The following is a 14,872-nucleotide window of genomic DNA, read 5'->3' as shown; positions in this document are numbered from 1 at the left end:
TGCAACACCAATGGGTTGTGGGTTCGATCCGACTGAGGACGACTCCAGAATTCCTACCCAAGTGTTAGAGGTTTATCTAGGCTCCTCATCGTCACGTGATCCGCGTAAGCGGTGATTTATAAAAGCCTAGGAGTGGGCCAAATTTCGAGTGTGCAACTTTTTGGCGGGCCGGAATTTTTCTCCATACTATATTTTACGCTCACTTCGGTATTTTATCCTACATTGCTGCAATCTCTATCATACCAATCATAAAACACAGTTATTTACATTTCAACAACGCAGAATAGATGTGACAATTGACGCAGCTTGCTTCGTGGAAGGTTTTCAAAGTCAGTGAATACGGAATCAAAATAATGAATATAGGCATACTCTAAAACTACCAATTTAGTCGAAACGCCATGAATATAAAACAAACAAACGGCGAATTACATATAGCGATCATCGATATCGTACAACGATGACGTCGTGGATTTCAAATAGTGACGTCAAAACTGATTGTCATTGGTAAATGACTCTTTTGACGAAACTGGTTCCCGAACCTTGACATATAATACGACGTCAATGTCCACCTTAGTTCAGTAACAGCAATGGTCATGGTCTGGTAATTCAAAATGGCGAATTGTCTCCCTAAGTATCAAATGTCCACTGAAGTCGTCTATTAGATATTGCAAAAGTTGGGAAAAATTAGGGCGACCGCAGTTGGAGGACATGTCGTGTATATTCTAAACGCTGCGATATAAACTGCAAATCACCAGTGACAACGCGCGGAATCGATATTCCCAAACCAATCGAGATATTTTCAGTCGCGTAGCTTGTCTCCTTCTGTTGGCGATAATTGTCGCCCAACTGCTTCAAAACAGGACTGTCCACCAAAGTAGTCTAATAGGTAAATATATATATATATATATATATTGATTTAGCTATTCTTGTTTAAATCACACTAACATGCAACTTACAAATGACAATACATATATAAAAACACTTTATATGATGATATCAAATATCCTCAATTACAATAAGTAGCATAATATACCGATTACCGACATGTAATAGAATCACAAGATATCGAAGACGTAAATGATACGGCACATTGCCTTTACAGGCGACATGACGGAATGCCATCCATGAGGGGTTTTCCGTTACGGTAGCTCGACGTTCAGGACAATGCCAAAGTCGTAAACAACATTACTATTCGATAGCAGATAGCCGTGAAATACTAGCAGATTTTCAATATCTGTATAGTGTATCTTTTGACACAGCTTGTTTCTCTTACATTCAACGCAGTTTAGTACGATGTTTCTAACCTTTTGTAATCGTTGCTGCTGTCCAGTATAATGAAATCTGTCATGTCACTCATGTCTGGATGCTGAACAGTTGGAAATTGAAATTGTAACACTGCAAAATGACCTCCACCTCAAAGCCCACCAGACTGCAGCAAACCTTTGTGGTGCCTTGTTGACACGGAAAACTATAGTGGTGTATGCGCAAAAGCTATGAAGGTTGCAAGCGTATTTGGTTCAACTTATCGTTGTGAATCAGCCTTTTCGGACCTGAACTTCATCAAAAACAAACACAGAACACGCCTCACTAATGCACATCTGGAACACTCACTCAGAGTTGCAGTGCCAAGTTAAATACCAGAGTAGCGCACTAGTTGATACCATGCAGTGCTAGGCTTCCCACTGAATGATATAGAAACAGATAACATGATATCCGGTCTAAAAATGTGACATGATTTATTTTAAAATTTGAGTTTACTGTTGTTGTGTCATTTATACCAACATGTTGCGAAGTAACTTATGATTTCTTTAAAAAATCTTAGTGGCTATAGCAAGTTGAAATGAGATGTTTTGATTTAAAATACTCCCTTAGAAGTCTTACCGCAGTGTGATTCCTGCCCAGTGCTATGAGTATCAAAGCGGAAATTCAGCGTGATACGGGTAAACAGATGGATTAAATGGTATACCGTCGCTTCGATCAGTACCCAGGAAGTAGCTCTTTGTTGCAAAAAGGTTGGTGACCCTTGGTGTAGATCTACTGCATTTCATATATACATAACCCTCAGTACTTGTGATCAAACACTCAAGCGAGCTGTATAATGCCCATATTTTTGTTGTTGTATGGGTGAAATTTTCGTGCTCTACTTCTATCTGATGGTCTTTCGCACCAGCTCTAAACATTTTCTTCACTAGTATGTAAATAGCAATATCTGTGGGTGTTACCTGCGTGCATGTGGTTGCAGTGTACTGGCGTATGAAATAATGGAAGACTTGCAAATTAGGCACCAACAATATATGTACATTGTACATTTGGTAGCTAGAGCATTAATGAAACGAGGTGCTTTGACCTTGTCGTGCGACGACCAACATCCTTCAGGAACATGGACAGTAGCGTTGTTCAAAAATATCTTTTTAGGGATCCCGCGGGTTCACTGATTAAATTGTTGGGCTGCCTAAAAAACGTTGCTCACCAAATTTGGCTCAATTCCAACCAGTATGCGTTGACACAGAACCAATTGAAATTTTTGAATTTTTTCTCCAAAATTTACTGTCAACCCCATAAATCGTTAAGCTGTCTACAAAAACGATGCAAAACAAATTTTACGTAATTCCAACCCCAAGACGCGAAGTTATTTGAGTTTTTCATTCATAATTCTGTTTTTTTTACCGTCTATGCTATTTTTGCAAATCCACAACTTTCAGCTGCAAATAATTTGTTTCGACGGGTTAAAATTGCGTCAAATTTATTTTTCATCGTTGTTGTAGACAGCTCAACAATTTCATGAGTTGACATTAAAATTTGCAATTTTTATTTCCTATTTTTTTTATAGTAAATTCGAAAAATTCAATTGGGTCTTCGTCGGCGTATACTTGTTGAAATTTAGCCAAATTTGGTGTGGAGTGTTTTTTTTGGCAACCTAACAATTTATTTAGCGAATCCCCGGGATCCGGAAAAAAAGTTATTTTTGAACAACCCTAATGGACAGACTACACAGCCATACATGATATTTTTATGTATTACGCAGTTGCATGTACAGTACATACGTTCGCCACCGGTTGTATGCTCATACACCACTCAACTGCATGGCCCATGGCAATAATGAAGCGCAGTGCTCTCTCAGGCCGACTATATCATGCTGCCAAGAATAAAATATAGATATCGGTTTCCCGTTCTTTGTCGTAACTGCTGTGGGGGTACGACAGGTCTATTCACATGCAAGACTTAACAAAATATGTACAATGACAATGAGTTATATAATGAAAACATACTAAGGATTTCAACAGGGACCGGTGACCCGACTTTGCCGTCACAAGAACCAAGGCTGGACTCACTAGAATATGGCGCAAAGTGCTAGAATGTCTTAAGGGTATTGAATGAATCTAGTGTAATTGGGCCAAATGTAACCGTAAAAATGTCAAACCCCCCTTGGGGTTCCCACAGGTTAAAACAACTGTTTTAAGTATGTAGCTCCTCCGTTAGTCCACTTAAGTACCGGCCGACTGTGAATGCCGATCAAGCTAAAAATTAAGGAGACATGTACACAGTGGGTATTTATTAGTTTCCATGCCAGGGAGCATAGTGAATGTACTCGGACACTTTAGGTAAGTCAACTGACTTCATTTTGTGCTGACGGAAAGACGACGCTTCAGGTGTTCTGTCATTTGTCTGCTTTTCATTCCAAATTTGCAATCCCAACCTCATTCGGAAAACCCGTATGGACCACAAAGTATTTTCAGTAAAAAATATATTGCACGAATCAGTAAACGGAATATTGCATTTTGCATATAAAAACAATACTGCAACGACCAGCGCTTGATCAAAACTGCGAACAATTCTTATAAGCATTTCTCGTCCGACTCGTCAATCACAGGCAGCGAGGATACCATCATTTTCGCCAGTACTGATCGCCGGTTTCTCTTAGCAAGCCTGTTGTATCGACGGCTCACGACGTGGCTTGGTTTATTATTGGCAGAAACAGCTAAAATTTGGTTTGTCTTCTCTTCCATCGCCGAAGCTTCCGTGATCGCGTTCAAACTGCTGAAACTTGGCTTGAAACTAGTTCGCGTACGTTTGGAACATGTCTTCTTGTTGTCCTTGTTATGCCAAAGGTTTGATATGCACGTCGTGCGATTGCTGTATATTCCGCAGTTGCCTTCTGAATTTCGTTTGCGACTGATACACGCGTTTACGTTGTTAAGCTCCATTATTATCCTTCGTTTCGAATAGACGGCGCTCTCGAAAAATTAACTGACAAGTTCTGGATTAGGACTCCGTTATATACTTTCTGGCATTCCCATTCGAGAGTCTTTACGGAAACGAGAGTATCTTTTTTCTCCTAATGTGAATCTTGCATCTCCAACCCTCAGTGAGAGTTTAATCATAGTGTCCTATATGGTGTCGACACAGGCAAATCTCACGCCTCAGTGAAATTGTATCACGTCACAATTTCCATTTGGCTACAGGCAATTTGACGGTAATTTTTGACCGGCTTGCCGAGCATTAAATTTGGTAAAACGGGTATCAATCGAAAGCTGACTCTCGACTGATTACGAAAATATAAATTTTATTCCGCTCGTGGCCCTGGAACTCCCACAATCAGCCTCGAATTTTTCATTGTTATGGAGATTGGCATTGGGACGCAACAATGCTGTCTGGCGAAACGAGAGAGTAGCTCAAGAGAAAAAGAGCCAGACACCATTGTTGCGTCCCAATGCCAATCTCCATAACAATGAAAAATTCGAGGCTGATTGTGGGAGTTCCAGGGACACGAGCGGAATAAAATTTATATTTTCGTAATCAGTGGAGAGTCAGCTTTCGATTGATACCCGTTTTACCAAATTTAATGCTCGGCAAGCCGGTCAAAAATTACCGTCAAATTGCCTGTAGCCAAATGGAAATTGTGACGTGATACAATTTCACTGAGGCGTGAGATTTGCCTGTGTCGACACCATATAGGACAATATGGTTTAATACACGTAAAATGAAATACAGTATTCGTAGCGAGGGCAATTGATTGCCAGCCTCACAAGTTTCCTTTCCGTTTGTGATTACCGCAGGCATTATAATAGAGTAGATCAATACGGCTATCACAGTTTATATATATATATTTAAACGAGGGTGTTCACTCTTCATGTTCATTGTTCACTATTATATATTTTCTGTAGAACATTATGGAGGTTTCATACGAAAATTACTTTGATTACTACGGATAGTTTTGGGATGGTGTCGCCCAAAATCTATGACATCATAAAAACCATCTCCATATGCTCTATAGACGGTAATTACACCATGTCGATGAGTAGATGACCTATAGATTGATGGGAGCTATATGTAAAAGTTAAATTGGTTGAATGTTCAATATCATCCTGAAACTCGCTAATTCACTAACCGATGAAATTGCGGGTGACATGCCATGTCGTGAAGTTGTAATATTTAAATTAATATGCATATTTCGTTGTAATATGACACTCATTCGGCTGTCACATCATATTTCTAGTATGAAAGGTGGGTAGGCCTACCTGAAAGTAAAATTTTCTCGATTGCAATATGACAATCCATCTCGACAATCAAGAACATATCACCATGACGACAAAAACGACTTAGTAACGGAAAATAAAACGGGGATACGTAGATTGGATAGATTTAAGCGTGATATAGGCTATATTGAGACGTATAACTTCCCATTGAGTTGTAGCGCGATTACCTCGCTGATCTTATCTGCCAACCATATCGTCACATTTACATGCCAAATGTGTTTGGTGCCGCACTGTTTTCTTCAGTCATGTGTTGTGTCACCAGTTTTTTTTAAAACGGCTTTGTCCTATGACTGGTGTTGGACCTAAATACGAGTATCTACAGCGATGAAAAGCAGCACTTACTAAATGTACACGCTGCTAAATTTACTCACAGGTATAGACACAATTATTATCGGCCATTAACTATCAGTCATCCGGCAACCGAAACGGGTAATGAAACGTTGCCTCAATCGTTTGATGAAACAACAAGATTGTCATTGTAAAGAATCAAATCGATTTGCTTTATTTTCCCATGCCCGATGACTCTAGCTAGATGATGAAGTGAAAGGAAGTTTCAAACATATATTTCTATAGTAGTATAATCATTAAGACCTCCCGCTCTCCTTAATAAAGTATTGCCACAGATATACCCGATTTCAAGAGGAATAAAAATATGTTTAAATTTGAAGACTATGACATACAACTATTCTTCGATGCATGTAATTTGCGAATTTATGGAAATCGTCCGAGTAAATATGTCGCGAACATATTTAATCCGTTTGTTTCTCCACATTGCTAGAATAGCATTTTCGACTAGTAAGAAATTTGCTGATTTCTCCAAATCATAACACGTTATTTTACGCGCTTCATTTGGCAGGTTCGTTTGGAATTAATACAAACGTTGTCACATTGCGGATAATCAAGTACAAGAATTCTAGATTAGTTGGAAAGCTCGTGTGACACAACACGTATGTTTACAGCGGGAGAGATTTCGAACGTAAATACTAAACACAATTCACTTGGATCGTGCCGTTGAGAATACATTTGTGTCAGTTCAATCTATATGAGAAGTTGAGCAGTTGATGAGGCTTAAAACTAGAAAAAAAAATTAAAAACTTTTTTAATCTAATACAAGTGAAATACTCTGTCGAAACTGTAACATATTAAATTATTCTATATATTTATCAGTGAAAATCGCCTAGGAAAGTAGCGGTAATGTAAATTTATCGTTTTCGCTCCGGCTTGGGAATAATTGTAAATTTGAAAGTGAAGATATTTCTTACAAATACACAGACCATGATAGGGCTCATCTGAGACGCTAAAACAATTTGCCTCATAGATTAGATGCGACTTACCATATATATGCTTCTACACACGGTGACAAACATGTTGTGCATATGTCAATGGTTCTTAAACTTTTTCAGACACGCCCCCTTTATGATGGTGAAAAATTTCACGCCCCCTTTATCGTCGTATCACAAAATGAAACCAGAATGCTAGCAATCCCAACGGATAGTTTGATGGCATGGAAGGTTATGAGATGACTGTTGATGAGAGAATTCTAAAATATGAAATTTGAACTATACACAGAGAAACAATTGCGAATTGGAGGTAAATCGCGAAATTTCAGTTGACTGCAGCTTCGCGCCCCCTTCAGATGCTTTCATGCCCCCCAAGAGGGGCGTGCGCCCCAGTTTGAGAACCACTGGTATATGTCAACTGCACTCAATTCTTGCCTGGAGTAGTCCATTTGTGATATTTATTGTGCTATAATTTGCTTTTGTTAGCAATAGTATACTATTTTGTGCCAATCCAGCTCATTAACGGACAATCTTGGTGATACATAAATATATCCTGCCTATACACAACGTTGCAAGCTTAGTTCCATTTAAGTGTATTAGGAAGTGTAAAATTCGTGTCCCATAGTATTGCGCGGAGTATAAATGACTTCTGAGACGACATCTCGAAATTGAAAATCGGACTTCAAGTTCACAGGGTCAGTCAGATATCGAGTCAGTCTCGCAAACTTTATCATTAAACGGCGACCGAAAGTCTGCGTATAGGCGCGGTTTCCCGTTTGTCAGTCCGCCGAAAAACCGCAAGTCCGAATTTATGTTATTCATTAAAAGCGATAATTGACAGTTATTGTATTAGCATAGTGCTAATCTCAAAAGATACATTCAAAGCGTATACAAATTTAAGTTCTCTTCGTTTCGAATCTTTTCAATTTCGATTAAATTGCGAGCTTAAGAACTCGTTTTAATCCCTTTTATCACGTTTCTGTGTGCAAAAGGCTACGCTGAACCGATGATTACAGACGCGAAGATGCGACGGTGCTACTTCAAAACGTCGAGAAACGTTGGTATCTATTTTGTTCTGAGGTGAAGTCCGCCAACGTATGCAGTTTCCACCGTATTCGTAAGTTTAGCTGGGTTGCGGTATATGTGTCAGTGATTTGTAAATTTCATTCCGTCCCATTAGGACCTTCCAAACATGCTCGATGTAAGTTAAAAAGTGTAAAATTATAGAAAATCACTTGCACACACCGTTACAGTTTATTATTATGACTGAGAAAAAAAAATACAATATGCCTGAGTGATTCGATTTCGATGGAGTACCTTTTATGCGACTAAAAAGAAAACAATACCAGTTGTACACAGCATTACAGATAATTTGGTATTTTTGCGCTTTGTGTTATGCTGAGGGTTGATCACGACTTGAATGTCGTTGTCACTTATGAACCTTTGTACTACTGATGGTGTGAACGTCAGGTTCACGTTCGCGTTCTGTGTGTGAACCTCGGAAATTTAGAGGTTTAAGTTCACAAACGAACCTTGGTAGGTTCTCCACCGTGAACCTTTTTCATCTATAACAATTTTCACGTCGTTATAACATCTTTGGTTGAAAGTATTTGCATTTCAACTTCCGTCCACTCTACGAATGGCGCTGACAGCATAAAAAACACTAATCGAGTATGCACTTTACCAATCTCAAACATTTTACTTGCTTCGTTACAAAAGTTTGTTCGAAAGGTCCAGCATTCCGTTTGTGAATATTTTGTGACTCTCTGCTGTGAGCTTGACCCGCAATCACACGACATCAAAAGCGAAATGCGCTACATGCAGGTAGTCAGTGAATGAGGCTTATTCAACAAATCAACGAAATTGATGTAAAGAACACACTGTTGTCTAGCGTAAAAGATCTAGCAGGCGTGGCCTACGGCATCCATCTTGATTTAATATGTTTATTGTATCATAAAAACGAAATCCACGCGATTGGGGTGTTGGCTACTGTAGGCCTATAGCTTGTTAATGGGGTAATACAGTATAGAAAGTATAAAAACCCGGTTAATGCTCTGCTCAATATAAATGTAGCAATAGTCAGACGCCGAATACATTGTCCGGTATGGCCTACGCCAAGGGTCGGCAACCTACGGCCCGCGGGCCGGATCCGGCCCGCCAAGCGAAATCGTCCGGCCCGCGACGAAATAATTAGTTACCACAAGAATACGGCCCGCCGTTTCGTAATGAGTTCCAATCTGCAGTGCAGCACTGCTTCGAAAAATGTCAAAATTTATAATGTTTTCTTCCACTTACGGATGATGATTCCGGAACATGTAATTCACGCACCAACGGGGCTCGTTCACTTTCGGACCAAACTCAGTACAGCGTTACGGAGAAAAGGGGTTTTTGGTCCGAAAGTGAACGAGCCCCGTACTGGTCCGGGTTCGTCATATTCCGATTTTAGAATCTGGCTGCTGCGTGAGTCGCAGAATACCACTTTTTAAATGTTGATCACCTTAATAGCTCTCAGAGAAATGCAGAGATACCTCAAATGTTACTGGCGGTACTGAACTTGAATATTGCTCTCAGAACCACATTCACCACAGCATAATCCATCACCTCAAAGATCCACCGTGTGTCCCCATCAAAGAGTTAACGGCACAATAACAAGCACAAAGAGTAGGCCTATCTATGCAATTCTAAAATATTAAATAAAATACCGCTTATTGTCTGGGTTTTGTATGATTTGATTTTCTCTTGTCGCTTTGTTATGACTACCGGAGTACCGGTACAGCTGTTAGCAATCCTTTTTATTATTGCATTGTTACGTCATATTTTGCCGATTTGGTTTTCGTATGTCCATATTTCAGTAACCTCCTCTTGTGTCGCTAACTCCTGACAAGGCGCACACGAAAAGCCTTTGAGTCAATATGTTCCACTGTAATGAATGCAGACCCAAAAGCAATAGTGAAGATAGGACTACCCCAATAAGCATTGCTTTGTCACGTATATTTCAAACACAAGAACAACGAAACATAGAGCACTTCAACTACAAGACGCTGTTCGGCATTCCAAGCAATATGCGTTCTTCTGAAGTTTTCTGTGTCTTGGGCAAACCCGTCGGTTGCAAGTGTCACTGGCAAAACGGGTACAAGCTTTGTTACGTCGAGCTGCTTGCACGAGTGTATGAACTGAGAAATGAAATAGCAACTTTCCTTGAAAATACAAACATCGCCGACTCATAATTTTGTCATCGAAAATAGGTATCTAATCTTGCTTTCGTAGAATATTGAACGTCACATCTAAACAAATTGAATTTGCAACTTCAGGGGGAAACAACTAAATAACCTCACTTTACTATACTGGAGGAGAGTAAACCTGGTACCAGCACTATACATTTGTAACTGTGATATACCAAATTTTATTAATGAATTTCCATCCGCTTTTCCGACATTCGTTCTGTACAAAATAAATTCTGACTACCAGGTACTCCGGTTAATATGGGCGCCAATACCATTGCCAGAAAATTTCAAATGGGCCCATTTGAAATGCGATGCAGTTGAATTGAATGACAAATTTCATACAAAGAGCATATCGCTGATGGACTTTGACAAAGAGTAAGTTCTTGAAATGGGTCTTCATCCCAGCTTGACCAACAATGCAAAAGAAATAGCATCGACTTTTGGTAGCACGTGCGCATGTGAACAATAGTTTTCAACAATGAAATTCACGAAGAGCAAGCTAAGATCACGTATCCCAACGCACATTCAGAATATGGCCTGATTCTAGCTTCATCTGACTTGTTACCAGAAGTTGAAAACCTTTCACAAAGCAAGCTGCGCCCTGTGTCACATTTATGCTGCGTTGTTGAAGTGTAAATACATGTGTTTTGCTCTTTTTGTGATTTGTATGATTGAGATTGCAGCATTGTAGGGTAATATACCGACGTGACCGTTTAATATAGTATTAGGAAAAATTCCGGTCCGGCCCGCCAACATGTTGTGCACCTGAAATTTGGCCCGCGACTAGCAAAAGGTTGCCGACCCCTGCCTACGCCGTTAAGGCGTAAGCTTTTGCTCCCTTGCAAGTCAGCATGTACTTCAGCATTGTGGCATAATGTAGCCTGAGTCGTCGCTAGCGTGTACAATGTACATTAATACATCACTTCACTGACATGTAGAGTTGGAATTAGCAATATGACGTCACGTGATGTCATAGGTTCACGTTCACGTTCACACAAAACCTTTCAAAAAGGTTCGCGTTCACCAGAACCTGAACCTTTCAGAGGTTCACATGATCCCTACTTTGTACCATGTTTTAGGCGCCGTGATGGAACCAACCGAAGTTTAATGGCTCCGAAATTACAATTCTCGTTGATAATAGTAGTTGTTGTTGTTGTCGGTTTTGCGCTACGGTCATTGAACATATTATAGTGTATGAAGAAAGGAGATAACACGAAATAACGAGCAATTGCAAAATGAAGTAGAAACAATCTGGTGACATATATGGCGGTTACAGAATAACATGAATTGATGATGCACGTACGAACATAACAGAATATAACAACAGAGCAATAATACTAGTCTTAGTGAATGGAGTTCATTTATATTTACGGTCACAAGTGAGAAAGATCAAGATTGCTTTTCCCGTACTATTCGCTACGCCATATAAAATGATGTGAGTAAATATCCATTTTCAGGCTGTAGGCCACTACGAAGAATAGGGATTCAGTTGTAATTTAATGCAAATATCAATGATCTGCGCCGTAAAATCCCCACAGACGGGAATTTCGTGAGTCGAATTTCAATAATGGCCGAGAAAAACAAAAGATTCTAATTTTACTATAATTCACCGACACGATTATATTTCCCGGTCCGTGCAATCAAGAAGGTGAGGTGACCATGCTCACATCAAACAAAGGGTCTACACAATGGCTTGAAGAATGAAGCCGTTATAGTTGAACGCTTTGCGTAATATCAAAAAGTTCAATAATCTCAACCTACTAAGGCAAAGACTATAAGTGTCACATGGTGTCTTTGGAAATTTACGGTTTGCGACATGACGGCAGCAACAGAAAGTACTTGAAGGCGCGTGCGCTGGGCCTCTGGATATTGTCTGAAGTGCCTGTTTTTCAAGAGGTCACTGACATGACTTTTACTGAATCCCATCAACATCGGTTTTGTCGGATTTTCGAAGTGGTTATGTATATCAGAGGACAGAATGGATTTTGCAACCATTTTGGAGTCAACCTGCTTGATCTTACTGTTCCAACTTTTTATTTTTCCACGAACCCCAACAAAACATCTCTTAACAGCAATAGGTTTGTACCAGTAGGCTATTGGCAATCTGGCAATTCAATTAAAACTCAATTGAAATGAGTTTGCGCAGTAAGATATTTCACCTCCAACGGTCATTCTGTTGATGCGAGTCATGAAGGTTTAGCAGTAATGAAGCGAAACTGCCTCGTAATTTCCTTATTTAAAATTAATTAAAAAATTCGGTTATCTACCATTTCGCAATTTTATAGGTTTCGCGGACCCCTCGTGGAGAACCACTAGACTAGGACAAGCCAAAAGACATATCATGCTTCAACTACGCAGCAACTGATCTTGATTACAACAAGCTTACACCGTTTCACCATATACAAATGTTATATAATTGTACAATCTAAAAATAATCCTCCAAAATATTTCCATGCACCGTACAATCATATTGATATAGTATCGTATGTGAAGAGAGGGATTAGTGACAGCGATGTATCCTAAGTCATTGTGAAAAAGATCTCCACTGTCGACTCTAGAATAACCAACTGAGCCAGAAAATAACCGGAAGGTAGAAATATAAAATAAAATATCACATTTTGCGCTTTTGTCAGCCTCGCCAGACAAAATATAGAATTTCCACGACTTTGAAAATAATATAAATATTGCATATCTTCCGCCGATCAAAGAAATGATAAAAATCACTGGGGATTATCTATGATCCGCATTGTTTTCATGTTGATAATCCGACTCAGTGCGATATTTCATGCTATATTAACGTTGGTTATCCTGTCCATAATAACCTTAAAATGCACAATTCACCGTATTTGTCGGAGTAATTTATGGATTACCAATCAGATTGTTACGGATTAGATTGACAAGATAGACTTTTTGACGAATTTGAGGAAAATGTCTGTATGTAGTGTGGAGAAGGGGATATACTTTCAGCTATAAGCAGCACGACTGTGTCAACTGGAAATGTCATGTTTTCCGATTTGAAACCTAATAAATGTTGTCTAAAAATACTTTACGAATTGCGTATATACGGTCTTTGAAACAGCGCATGGGCTAAATTCTACTTCTAGGTATTATAGTGCATCTTACAACGATTCTTTATTCCTATTTCAAACGCCGCATTGCAAATTATAACTGCTGGACTACATATGACCAAGATACGGCATCGCTTCACTGGATCCAGCAACATGGCATGGGAGAATTATGCTTGCAATGTCTGGTCTAAGATCTTCGGTATCTCAAACAACTTCTTACTCACCACCAATGAATAGATGTGTGATACGCTCAATTGGATTGCTTCACAGTTTTGATGATCCCATGGTGTGGTCCTATGGTGCTATAATTCATTCTCTAGTACTGATCTTTCGGTGCAGCGCGATGGCGAAAGGGTCCCATGGTTTGATAGGTAAATCAATTCGCCACAAAGAAGCGGTAAATAGGGCATATAACTACTATACCGAAATATTATTTGAAAGTTACAATCGCATAAATTCATGTTGATTGAAAAAGTTGATGGTACGAGAACACAGTTACATAAAATATATCACTAGATTCCCTTGCTATAGATGTACAGTGTACAATATGTACATATATGTCGCAAAAGTGCTTTGTTTAAGAATAATTTAGTGCTAAGGAGTACCATGATTATCTAAGACGACGTGTAGAAAGCGCGCGTTAGAGGAAATGAGCTTGAATTAGTCAGATTGCGACTAAATATACACAGAATAGTTTATATCATCACATATATTCGTACGGAAACTACAACTGACAATTAGGGATACTGCAGGCCTCGAGCACACTTTCACGTCCCTAATTTCTGACAAGCTGTATCTAGAACACCCATTGCTCATCAAAGTAAAACCACAAGTTCTCGTTTTGTTTAGCTACAACGATGGGATATAAATATGGCTATCTCGTTAAGAGAAATTATAACACAAGACTTGGATTATCCACAACAGGTCGACTACACGAGACTGGTGCACGAATATCATAAAATGATACATAATTCGACAACGATGCTTCTTAGGTTATTATATTGAATGTTACAATGCCCTCGATGATTGCATGAGTTTAAATATAGATATGTATAATTGAAATTAGCGATTAATAATGATTGTGGCATTTTCATGCCAAGCTTGAGGACTGATATTTTGTCAAGTGATCCTACACAATCTTCACCTTGGTCAGGTAGATTTCCGCGTGGATTTTGCCATTCTCCAGGCAATCCTCATTCAACACCTTATTATTGAACCACATCTGCCTCCTGTTGTAATTTAGATTCGTTTTCAAAGTTTCGATTTCTGTGATGCGGATTACCATAATTACCGGATTTTCTCCCCCGAATTTTTTTTTACATTTTTACATACACAATGCTGATTTGCACCGCAATGTTGAAACGAGAGTGAAAGCTTCTAGAAAGGGATTAGAGACTCCGCTAAGACTTGAGATTGATTTTGTTGTTGGCTACTTGTGCCTTTACCGAATTGTCTGACATAATTCAGTGAATGCTACTATATATACATAGAGTCACAGTTGGGAATTCCACCAGTATAATTCAAACCAACGAAACGTACTAATTTGGGACACAAGTGCCTGGACGCATTTCTGATGCACATGCGACCCAAGAAAAACTATCGTTGTGACGAATACACACAAGCTTCATTTACAAATACGTTTATGACTGAAAATGGGGTGCGCGAGGATAAAAATGGGCATCAATTAGGAACGAAAAATTTGTTGACTTTGATTTTGCACTTAATTTAGGCTAATTTTGGTGTGCTGATTCCAAAAATGCCGC

The sequence above is a fragment of the Botryllus schlosseri genome, chromosome 15 (genome assembly GCF_051294905.1).
Source record: "Botryllus schlosseri isolate E-star chromosome 15, Bs_hap1, whole genome shotgun sequence".
NCBI classification, from domain to species: domain Eukaryota; kingdom Metazoa; phylum Chordata; class Ascidiacea; order Stolidobranchia; family Styelidae; genus Botryllus; species Botryllus schlosseri.
The sequence above is the reverse complement of the archived record's forward strand: the minus strand, read 5'-3'. Positions refer to the sequence as shown.